An 11201-nucleotide genomic window follows, 5' to 3' on the forward strand; every position below is an offset into this window, starting at 1 on the left:
TACAAGAAGGGACAGAGCAGACTGCTGTAAGACGGAGCGCTACAGGAGATCCTTCCTGCCCACAGCCATCAGCATCTACAACGGCTCTTTGAGGAAACCCTCATAATGAGCTACAACAACATTTAATTTCCCTTTGGGATTAATAAAGTATTTTTGAATTGAATTGAATTGTCATGCTATGCAGACACTTTGGTCTGGACTTTGACTAGACCAGGGCTTAGCAACCTTTTCAATCCAAAGAGCCACTTTGGCCCCTGATGTTGTAAAATAAAAATTATCTAGAGATGCAAAAAATAATTTTATAAATCTAAATTGACTAATTGAAATGTTTTTTTTAAATGGAATGAAATTTATATTTTCAGATTTTGCAACAAAATGAGTCATTAAACACAAAGGAAAAAATATATATTTTTTAGAATGTGGCCAACAAAATGATCTGTCACATAAAAGCTTTGTGTCAGTGTTATGCAAGGATCTGACCCACATGCAGAATGCCACTCAAGGGAAAACCAGGAAACAAATTTAAGACATTTATTTAATTGAGTAAACAGGAACGGAGTGCAGGAACAACTGTAGGAGGGGAAAGTTGATGAGGCAAAACGAAGCTGGATAAATAATTGTGCAATGTCTCTTACTAGGTGGGAAGTGGTTACCCGCCAGGAGGTGAGGCACACGGACTGGAGCAAACAATGATGACAACGAAGACGGTAAGTCCAAAGTTCACTTAGATCCAGAGACTCTTGTACTTGGCGGGTAGGCGGTGTGTTAGCGGTTCGGTGGAGGGTGGGCAGGTGGGGATGAGTGAGCACGACGAAGTTCGAGGTAAAGGAGCAGCCAGCCAGAATGAGTTCCAGGTTATGGTCAAGACTTGTAGATCCATAGGTGAATATACCCTTAGGAGATCTCAGGAACGAAGGTAGCTTAAAGGTTAGGCCAGCCTGGGTATCCTCCAAGTAGTTGCCGGTGAGTTCACTAGAAAGAGCAAAGAGTGGTAAACCTGGTCGAAGACAAAGTGTACTTAGCTTGGAACATAGGTTGGCTGAGTAGCTACCACTGTGGTTAATACTCGAGCGATGAGATGCTGACTGCCTCCTGCTTAAGTACTCCAGGCTCAATCACCGGGAATGGGTAACACCTGTCTCACCACAGCCGCAACACATCAGCACCTACTAGGAATGAAAAAACAAACAATACACAAAAAAATCTCCAGCCCCAACACCTTGTACCTTCGGTGCCTTTTATTTTGTAGATATTATATGCAGATATTGCATAAAACATACAACAGAACTGCTAAATCACCCTTTCTTATTACCTTTATAATTAAAAACTTTTCTAACTTAGCCACAGTGACGGGTACAAAGAGCGGCTGGTTGCAGACCCTTGGACTACGCCACTTCAAATCCTTCTACTTTTGGTTTTTGTTCCATTCAGGACTGAACTTTCTGATGTGTCCCCTAAACCTAATATGGGTTAGCACAACCAACTAGTTTTGACAGCTTGGGCGTCTCAAGGTCCATTGTATTTATTTATTTATTTTTTGCAGAGTATGTACATAGTTTACCAGAGGTTACACATCTATTAAAAGCTGATAAGTCCAGGCTGTTTTGGCCGAGATGTTGTCTAGCAGTCCAGAAATAGTCGTCCTGGGGTGGTCTTATCCTTGCATTTTTACCCATCCAACCAGCCCAGAATTAGTGATAAATGAAGCATGTGCAGCCTTATACAGCTCCATCAATCTCTCGCTCATTCGTCTCTAATCAGAATATTTTTCCTCTATACCCTCCTTCACCGCTTCATTCTCATTCATTACAGATTTCTGCAGAGCCATCTAACCAGACAATCAGGCTATCAAAAAGTGCAAAGAGTGCTTGTGTGCGGGATTGTAAATCTAGATTGATTGGCTGATGATAAACGAGCAGATTTATATTAATTATCCAGACAGATAGATGGAGGACTGATTGCTATGTGCTCAATCTTTTTCTCCACCAATCTGCCTCCACCTCTCTCTTTCTTCAGCTTATACAGACAAAACCACTAAGGACTCACACACGCACACACACACACACACCGGCAAACCACGTAAAGCGTGAGACTGGGGAGTTTTCAGCAACCTCTTTTTGTTCTTTGCTGTCCCATCACTCTCCTCACACTCGTGCTTTTGTGTGCTTCTGGGCTCAGACGCGACACTCTGTGGCAATTCCTGCTGCAGACAAGCTGCAGTATGTAACCCTGCAAAAAAGCAAGTAACCTTAACAAACTACATCCATTTCACAAATATATTTGAGATAATAAATATTTACTAAACACTTAGCTTAACTTTCATGCTAATAGTTTACACATGCTTGTAATTTATACACATTCAGTGGCCCTTCCTTCTTTCTGAATTGATCAAAACACTGACGACAGCTACAGTGCGTAGTAACTGCTTGTTACTGATGCTTCTAAATAATTTAGCTGTTTCTCTTTACTTTAAAGAAAGGTATAGGGGTAGACTTGTCGTCTTCTGTTATTTAGCTCTCTTGTGCCATTTCTGGACTTTTTAGGTGCCCACGTGTTAGACAGTGGACCTCCACATTGCCTGCAATATGTTTAACAGTTTGTGAATAAGGTAAAAGAAAATCGGTGTATATATAGAGAGCAAATATGCATTGTGTTGTGCATTTGGAATGAGCTTCCCTGAGTTAATACTTTGTAGAACTTCCCTTCACTCCAAATATAGCTGCAAGTATTTTGGGGTCTGTCTCTACTAGCTATCCACATTAAGTAAATAAAATGTTTGCCCCTTTCCTCTTTGCCAAATGGTTCAAAATCAGTTAGATTGGATGGATAGCATCTGTGAACAGCACATCCCAAGTAAAATTTCTTGTTGCTTTTCAGTCTGGACTTTGACTGGGACATTCTAGCACAGGGTTGTAACTCTGGCTGCTTGCTTAGGGTTGTTTTGTGCTAAAAGGTAAACATCTGCCCTACAGTGCCTCGCGAAAGTATTCGGCCCCCTTTAACTTTTCAACCTCTTTCTACATTTCAGGCTTCAAACATAGAGATATAAAAATCAAATTTTTTGTGAAGAATCAACAACAAGTGGGACACAATCGTGAAGTGGAATGAAATTTATTGGATGTGTCAAACTTTTTTAACAAATAAAAAACTGAAAAGTGTGGCAATATTATTCGCCCCCTTTACTTTCAGTGCAGCAAACTCACTCCAGAAGTTCAGTGAGGATCTCTGAATGATCCAATGTTGTCCCAAATGACTGATGATGATAAATAGAATCCAGCTGTGTGTAATCAAGTATAAATGCACCTGCTCTGTGATAGTCTCAGGGTTCTGTTCAAAGTGCAGAGAGCATCATGAAGACCAAGAAACACACCAGGCAGGTCCGAGATACTGTTGTGGAGAAGTTTAAAGCTGGATTTGGATACAAAAAGATTTCCCAAGCTTTAAACATCCCAAGGAGCACTGTGCAAGCAATCATATTGAAATGGAAGGAGTATCAGACCATTGCAAATCTACCAAGACCCGGCCGTCCCTCTAAACCTTCATCTCGAACAAGGAGAAGACTGATCAGAGATGCAGCCAAGAGGCCCATGATCACTCTGGATGAACTGCAGAGATCTACAGCTGAGGTGGGAGAATCTGTCCATAGGACAACAATCAGTTGTACACTGCACAAATCTGGCCTTTATGGAAGAGTGGCAAGAAGAAAGCCATTTCTCAAAGATATCCATAAAACGTCTCGTTTAAAATTTGCCACAAGCCACCTGGGAGACACACCAAACATGTGGAAGAAGGTGCTCTGGTCAGATGAAACCAAAATTGAACTGTTTGGCCACAATGCAAAACAATATGTTTGGCGTAAAAGCAACACAGCTCATCACCCTGAATACACCATCCCCACTGTCAAACATGGTGGTGGCTGCATCATGGTTTGGGCCTGCTTTTCGTCAGGAGGGACAGGGAAGATGGTCATATTTGATGGGAAGATGGATGGGGCCAAATACAGGACCATTCTGGAAGAAAACCTGTTGGAGTCTGCAAGAGACCTGAGACTGGGACGGAGATTTATCTTCCAACAAGACAATGATCCAAAACATAAAGCCAAATCTGCAATGGAATGGTTCACAAATAAACGTATCCAGGTGTTGGAATGGCCAAGTCAAAGTCCAGACCTGAATCCAATCGAGAATCTGTGGAAAGAGCTGAAGACTGCTGTTTAGGAACGCTCTCCATCCAACCTCACTGAGCTCGAGCTGTTTTGCAAGGAAGAAAGGACAAGAATTTCAGTTTCTCGATGTGCAAAACTGATAGAGACATACCCCAAGCGAGTTGCAGCTGTAATTGCAGCAAAGGGTGGCGCTACAAAGTAGTAACGCAAGGGGGCCGAATAATATTGCCCACCCCACTTTTCAGTTTTTGATTTTTTATAAAAGTTTGACACATCCAATAAATTTCCTTTCACTTCACGATTGTGTCCCACTTGTTGTGGATTCTTCACAAAAATTTAGAATTTTATATCTTTATGTTTGAAGCCTGAAATGTGGCAAAAGGTTGACCAGTTCAAGGGGGACGAGTACTTTCGCAAGGCACTGTATGTCTCAAGGGTTTTGTAGCCTCTAACAAGTTTTTTATTGTGGGGTTGCCCAGTGTTTTGCTCTATCCATCTTCCAACTTTGACTTGTTTCCATGTCCCTGCTGAAGAAAAGCATCCCCACAGCTGTCCCCACCATGTTCCAATGTGTTAAGGATAACATGCAGTGTTTCCTGCAACACATAACATTTGGTATCTGAAAAAAAAATTTAATTTTAGTCTCATCTGACCAGGATGTGTTCCTCCAAACGTCTGCTGTGTCCTCTAGATGATTCATGTCAAACAGCAAACCGGACCTCTTCAGGCTTTTTTCAACAATGGCTTTCTTCCTGCCACTCGTCCAGAAAGGCCAGATTTGTGGAGTGCACGACAAAGAGCAGCCTCTTGATTGCTTCTCAGTTTAAGTGGGTAGTCATGCTGGTTTGCAGCACTGCCATACTCTTTCCCCATGCATGCATGGATTCTCTCAGGTACTCTTGTTTTCTCCCAAATTCCAAAATCATGCATGTTGGGTTAAATTGGTCTCTCTAAATTGTCCTCAGTTGTGTGTATGTGTGTTTGTCCCATGTGTCTGTGATTTGCCCTGGGACAGTCTGGCGGCCTGCTTACGGTGTACCCCATCTCTCACCTATTGATTACTGGAGATTGGCAACAGTACTATAGTGTTCACCTCTTACCATTTTGTGGCCTGTTACCTGACAAAAACAAGAAAATAAATTCATCCTAAAGGATAACTTGATAATCTTTGTCATAATAGTTTTTTTTAATTAATAAATAAGTTGAACTTCTTTTTTAGTAGCATGATTCTAGACAGATGTTATTAAGAAATTAAGAAATATATGATAAGAACAATAGATCTGTTTCCCTTTCACCAATTCATACCCAACTCTGTATAGAGTATTGACTCTAAACCCTTGAATGGGGGCAGTAGCCTCTGACACCAACATATCATCAGCATATCTTGTAAGTTGTGAGTTTGTGCCTTCATTGTTCGGATTTGTTGGTCTAGCTAGTCCCACAGATGCTCGATTTAATTGAGATCTTGGGATTGTGGAGGCCAGGTTACATCAATATGACACTGTGTTGCATTGTCCTGCATACAGTGGCCATAGCCATCAGGGGTTATGACTTACGGTACATGAAACAGTGTAAACCTTCATAGGTGGCAAGTGTCACACTAATATCCACTTGGATGTCAGAACCCTAAGTTTCCCAGCAGAACACTGCCTAATGTATCACCGTGTCTCTACACTCTTTCCTTTCTCTCTGGTGCTATGCGTTTCCCAGCAAAATATACGCACCCAACTATCCACATGATGTAAGAGAAACCATGATCAACCAGACAAGGCAGTATTCTTCTATTAATCTGTGGGCCAGTTCTAATGATCTAATCTGATGAACAATGTGGCCATTGTCTGCACTTTCAGTGGTGGATAGGGATCGGCGTGGGCATCATGACTAGTCTGCAGCTTTGCATCCCCATATCCAATAAACTGGGTATTCTGACACCGTTCTATTAGAAACAACGTGTACTTCCTTAGCAATTTCAGCAGCAGTGGCTCCTTTGTTTGGTCGGACCACATGGCCAAAACCTTTTCTCGAAACATGCATTAATGAGCCTTGACTGTTACCCTGCCAATGTTCCTTCCTTTGACCACTTTTGATACTTTTTGACAACTGCAGAGCGGGAACACCCCAAAAGAGCTGCAGTTTTCAAGATGCTCTGACCCAGCCTACTCTGTATGGGTTCACTTTCTAAGTAGTGATGCCTGCTAATGAAGTACCAATGGCAGCTCTGCTATGATGACCTCACAACTTCGCTTTGCTCCAGGACCATCGCCGCAGTGTAATCTCAGTTTGATGCTATTATTCAAGCTGTTAAACATTTGCAAGCTTGCAGGTGGCAGCTGTTTTTTACGGCAACATGGCAGACTTGTTGGAATAGGAAAGTATCATCGGCAAAGGAGGATTGTCACAGTTGTCAGAACCTGTATTAGTGAGGCATCTCAGGCTCCAGCTTAGACTGAAGCCAGAGTTTCACTCCCTGCTTCTCTCAGCCCCCTGACCCCCCCCATCACACAACCACCACAGTTAATAATGCCTATCAGTCTCTGTCACAGTGAGCTGTGTACGTTCGTTCATGCATGTGGTCATTGAAAGATATGCTGTGTGTGTGTGTGTGTTTGGAGGGGGCGGTCACTGATAGAGCCCTGATAGTGTCCATCCATGACAGATGATGTACAGCTTGCTGTCTCTCCAGGCAGATTGGATTTTCAGGCCTGCTGATTTGCTGAGAGATGGAGCCTGGTCCTCCTTCAAAGACCAACCCCCCCCCACACACACACACACACACACTCACACACACACACACACACACACACACACTCACAAATGCAGAAATGCAGGCTCACCGGCATACATCCACCTGTTCATTCTCTGTGCACAAACTAAGAACGTAAAAGCCCACACACAATGAAATGATTTGTGCACATGTATGCATTGAGAGCCACAAACATGGGCAAAAACACACACAGAAAACACACACACACACACACACACACGTATATATTATTCTCCTGCCAAAGCCTTTAAAGGCAACCATGTGGAAATTGATCTCCATTTCTAAAGAGCACAGATTCATTGTTGCAACCTTCTCACTGTCTCTCTTTCTCTCACACGCGCACACACATACACTCAAACACACAGCGCCTGTCACTTTATTCCCAGATGGCCCAGTGACACACAGCCGCAGCCTCTTCAGTCTTACCTGTCGCCAATCAGCGGTGATTTTTGTTCATTTGTCTTTGCTATTTATGGGCCCACAACAAAAGCCTGTGTGTGTTCAGTTTGTGTAGGTGTGTTTGTGTGAATGTGTGCGTGTTTATTGTACTACAGCATCACAAGGACAAAGATGAATAAAAACCGCTTCTTTTTTTCACCTCTTCGGCTGCTTTGAGCTTTGTGTAGTTTTGTAAATATTAATAATACTCAGTGTTGTGCAGTCTTTAATATGTGGGAGGCTGGATTTCTACATTTCCATTTTAGGTTAAAGTGTGCTCAGCAAGCAGACAAACAAAGGATCAAAAAAAGCTCATGCATGGACACAGCACTGCATGAAGTGTATTTTGATCATCACTCACTCGCTTCTTTAAATGCTCAAAATAGTGAAAATAGTGTGGAAAACAGGCACACTGTCTGATTATTTGGGTAGCAGTTAGTTGGTAAAATCCACAATCCTCTGTACACCATTCAGACTGTAAAGCTTTCCTGCTTGATGACTGAGGCTACTTCACCATCACGTTGAAATCCACCAGAGGACCCTGGAATGTTACTTATTTTGGATATATTATGACATCCCAAACAGTCAACCAGCAGTATTGCTAAAAATAAAACAGAAAGCAGCAGAGAAAGAAGTTCTTGAGTCAGCCTCTATGAGGACCCAACCATATAGATCTAAGAATTACTGGTGTCAGTGCACATCAGGGTTGCTGTATTGGTTTAACACACTGAAGGCATCTTGCTAAAGTGTGCTGAAACTTCAGACCTGGCTAGTTTTACCAAAAGTGATGTTGCTTCTGAATGGAACAAGTTTGAAAAGGATCAATGGACACCATGCCTTGGAGCACTGGCCATCAAAACAGACACTGCAGGTTTTAGTTAATAGTAAACAGTGGGTTAACTGTGTTACCTTTAAGGTATGAATGGGTGCCCGATGACTCTGCGGACTCTCTCTGACCTGGACTTGATTTAGTTTAATTCTAGCTGAGGGTTTTGAGGTGTTAAAGTCTTTGAAAGTCATTTGTGATCTTTTAGCAGATTTGTACCTTTGTTCCTGCTGTGCTTGACTCAAAAGGGGAAAAACAAAATCTAAACCACATCCCCTGGCGAATTTAGGTGTTTTTAGCTGGACCAAATTATGAATCTTGTATAATCTGGTGACCTTTGGCTACCACTGCCTAGCAGCTCCCAGTCGTATTTACAAAGGTTCAGGATTCAATGCTGGCTTAAATTGGAGTCCAGGTTGCTACGGCCCTAAGGATCAAGGTTGTCAAATAACTTTAGAATGACAGGGCCATCTTTTGGGTTATGATGTTTTCTTGAGTTTTGGAGTTACGCTCCAACATGATCTCAGAGTCAGAGATGTAGATTGTCTTAATGCTGCAGAAAAGCATTAGGGCAATATCCAGCAGCAAAAGCATTTGAAATCCAGTTTTAGTTGATCTTTTTAGTAGAGTTAAGGCCTTTAAGCCTTGATGTTTATAGTTTTTTATCCAGTTTTTCAAAATTATTTTAATATAATTTTAACTATTGTTATTGAATCTGACTTTATTGCCTTCTCTGTCTGATTTACAAAAAAGAGCCTTAAATCACATCCTTTTACATAAGCAAATATTAAGCCTTTGCATGTATCGAATACTTTGAAATGTGTTATCTACATAGTTTGTCACCCTTGCAATGAATTAGATCTTCAAATATATTACCAAACACAAATGTATTACTCAAAATAATGCTTCTTAATGTCAGGATTTAGGTAGCTGGGTACTTTAATTTGATTTCTTCTATTATCTTAATGCTTGGACAACATCCTTTAAAATATTTAACCATATCATAAAATCAACGTGGGTTTTATTTGTACAATCTTAAAGTGAAGAAAATAACTTTGATGGTCTGTATGTTTGCAGTTTCAACAGTACAAGGGTTGGTTGTCGACAAATCTACTTTCTAATAGATTAGATTAGATCTGTACTTTATGTCCCCAAAGGAACATTTGCCTTAACAGGCTGATCCAACATTTACAAAAACATATAGTATAGTTAAATCTCCATGGTGGAGAAATTTGGTAAAAGTTCAACTTTCAGTCAAAAAGGAAACAAAAAAGATAGAAAATGAACTGAGCCAGAAGTGATAATCGAAGGTACTCCAGAGGTCCCCTCCCTTCACCCCATTCTGGTCACATGATGTTTGCCAGATTTGTCCAAAACAAAAACATCAGCAGCAGCACAAAAACAGTCGGATTTACAAGAATCTGCTTATCTGCTGTTCTTAGCCGCATCCCAGAGAAAAACAGAATTTTGGATAAACTGATCCCCTCTCTGAGCCTTTGTTATGATTACAGTAATGAAGCACACAATTTCTGTCTAATAACATGTAGCTTTGTGTTTACCCCGCATTTATTAATGCGTTGAATCCAGCAGGAATAAAAAAAAAAAAAAAGATCTGGAGATTTGAGATTGGACCCTCATCCTGGTGAGTCTGCTTTTGTTCCACCAATGTCGGCTTTCAGCATATTAAAACAGTTTTCAACTAAATTTCAGAAAATGTTACAATTGTAAACATTAATGTGACCGTTTTTCAGTGCAATGCCTTTTTCACAGTAATCGGTGAACACTTGTGTTTATGCTTCTACGTTTGACCTTCTCTACACAGAGTGTATGTGTATTTGAACAGTGTTTTTGCAGGAATACTGATTCTTATTTTGGCCTGCATTTCTGTTGAATTCTGCATTCCTGTCGAAATTGTCTAGACCACTGTTTGGATGTTGTTCATAGCTTGAATTTTTTCTTACATTTAATGAAATGACAGATAAATGGAGCTCAAGCTTCCACGTGATCATTACATTTTCAGGCTTTATTTCTAACACTATACCTTATAGTGTTCCCATGTGTTTTTTTCTTACTTTATTTCAACAAAATTGCTTTATTTTCTTGAGAATTAAATATGTTTTATTTACTTATGTTTTATTTAGTGATATTTCCAAGTTGTTGGCACCCCTTGTGAAGATTGGTACAAAGTCATAAATAAATGTATATTTTGTTGCAGTAGCATAATCTCACACTGAATTATGCTACTGAAATAAGTACATTAAAATCATACCTTTAGTATGACTCGGTTTATTTCCTGGGTAAAAAAGTCCCTGGCTCACTGCATCACAGATCCTCCACCATACTTGTATAGGACATGCAGTCCTTTCCCATATATTCATGCTTTGCTTCATGGCAAACCCACCTGGAATGCTCGATCTTAGTCTCCTCTGACTAAAGCACATGGTTCTAGTTAAAGTGCCAGTAGATCATTGGTGTCCCAACTTGTTGCCAAAAATGCCAAAATTGTAAGGTTAATAGCACTCATGGGCCATCTCTTGGTGGATTGCTTAAATTTGTTGGGTCTTGAAACATTTTCAGTCCTCAGCAACAAGAGCAGGATCTGGGTCTCTCTTTCTTCCTGTATTTGGCCAAGTTAAATAAATGGATGGGTCCAAATCTGCTTTCCAGCAAAAGTCACTGGATGCTTGTGGTCCTAATTGCTGTAAAACTAAAATAAAAGCAAAAAACAAAACATGGTTACCAAAAGGTAAATACTTTGTTTAGTCCATCATATTTTTTATTTTAAGATTTTGATTTGTCTGCATTTTGTTTAAAAGGCATAGACCCAGTGAAAATATCGCCCTCAAAAATGGAAGTGTCAATCTGTATGACCCACTTTGGCTGGTGGGTTAAATTTGTACCATTCTTGAATTGTTGTCGCGAGCAGCACAAAATCCTTCGGCTGCCAGTAGAGTTTAGCAAACCAGTTTATGTTTGTGATGGTAGAACAGAAAAGACTCCCAAACAAA

This window comes from Girardinichthys multiradiatus, chromosome 6, assembly GCF_021462225.1.
Source record: "Girardinichthys multiradiatus isolate DD_20200921_A chromosome 6, DD_fGirMul_XY1, whole genome shotgun sequence".
Lineage (NCBI taxonomy): Eukaryota > Metazoa > Chordata > Actinopteri > Cyprinodontiformes > Goodeidae > Girardinichthys > Girardinichthys multiradiatus.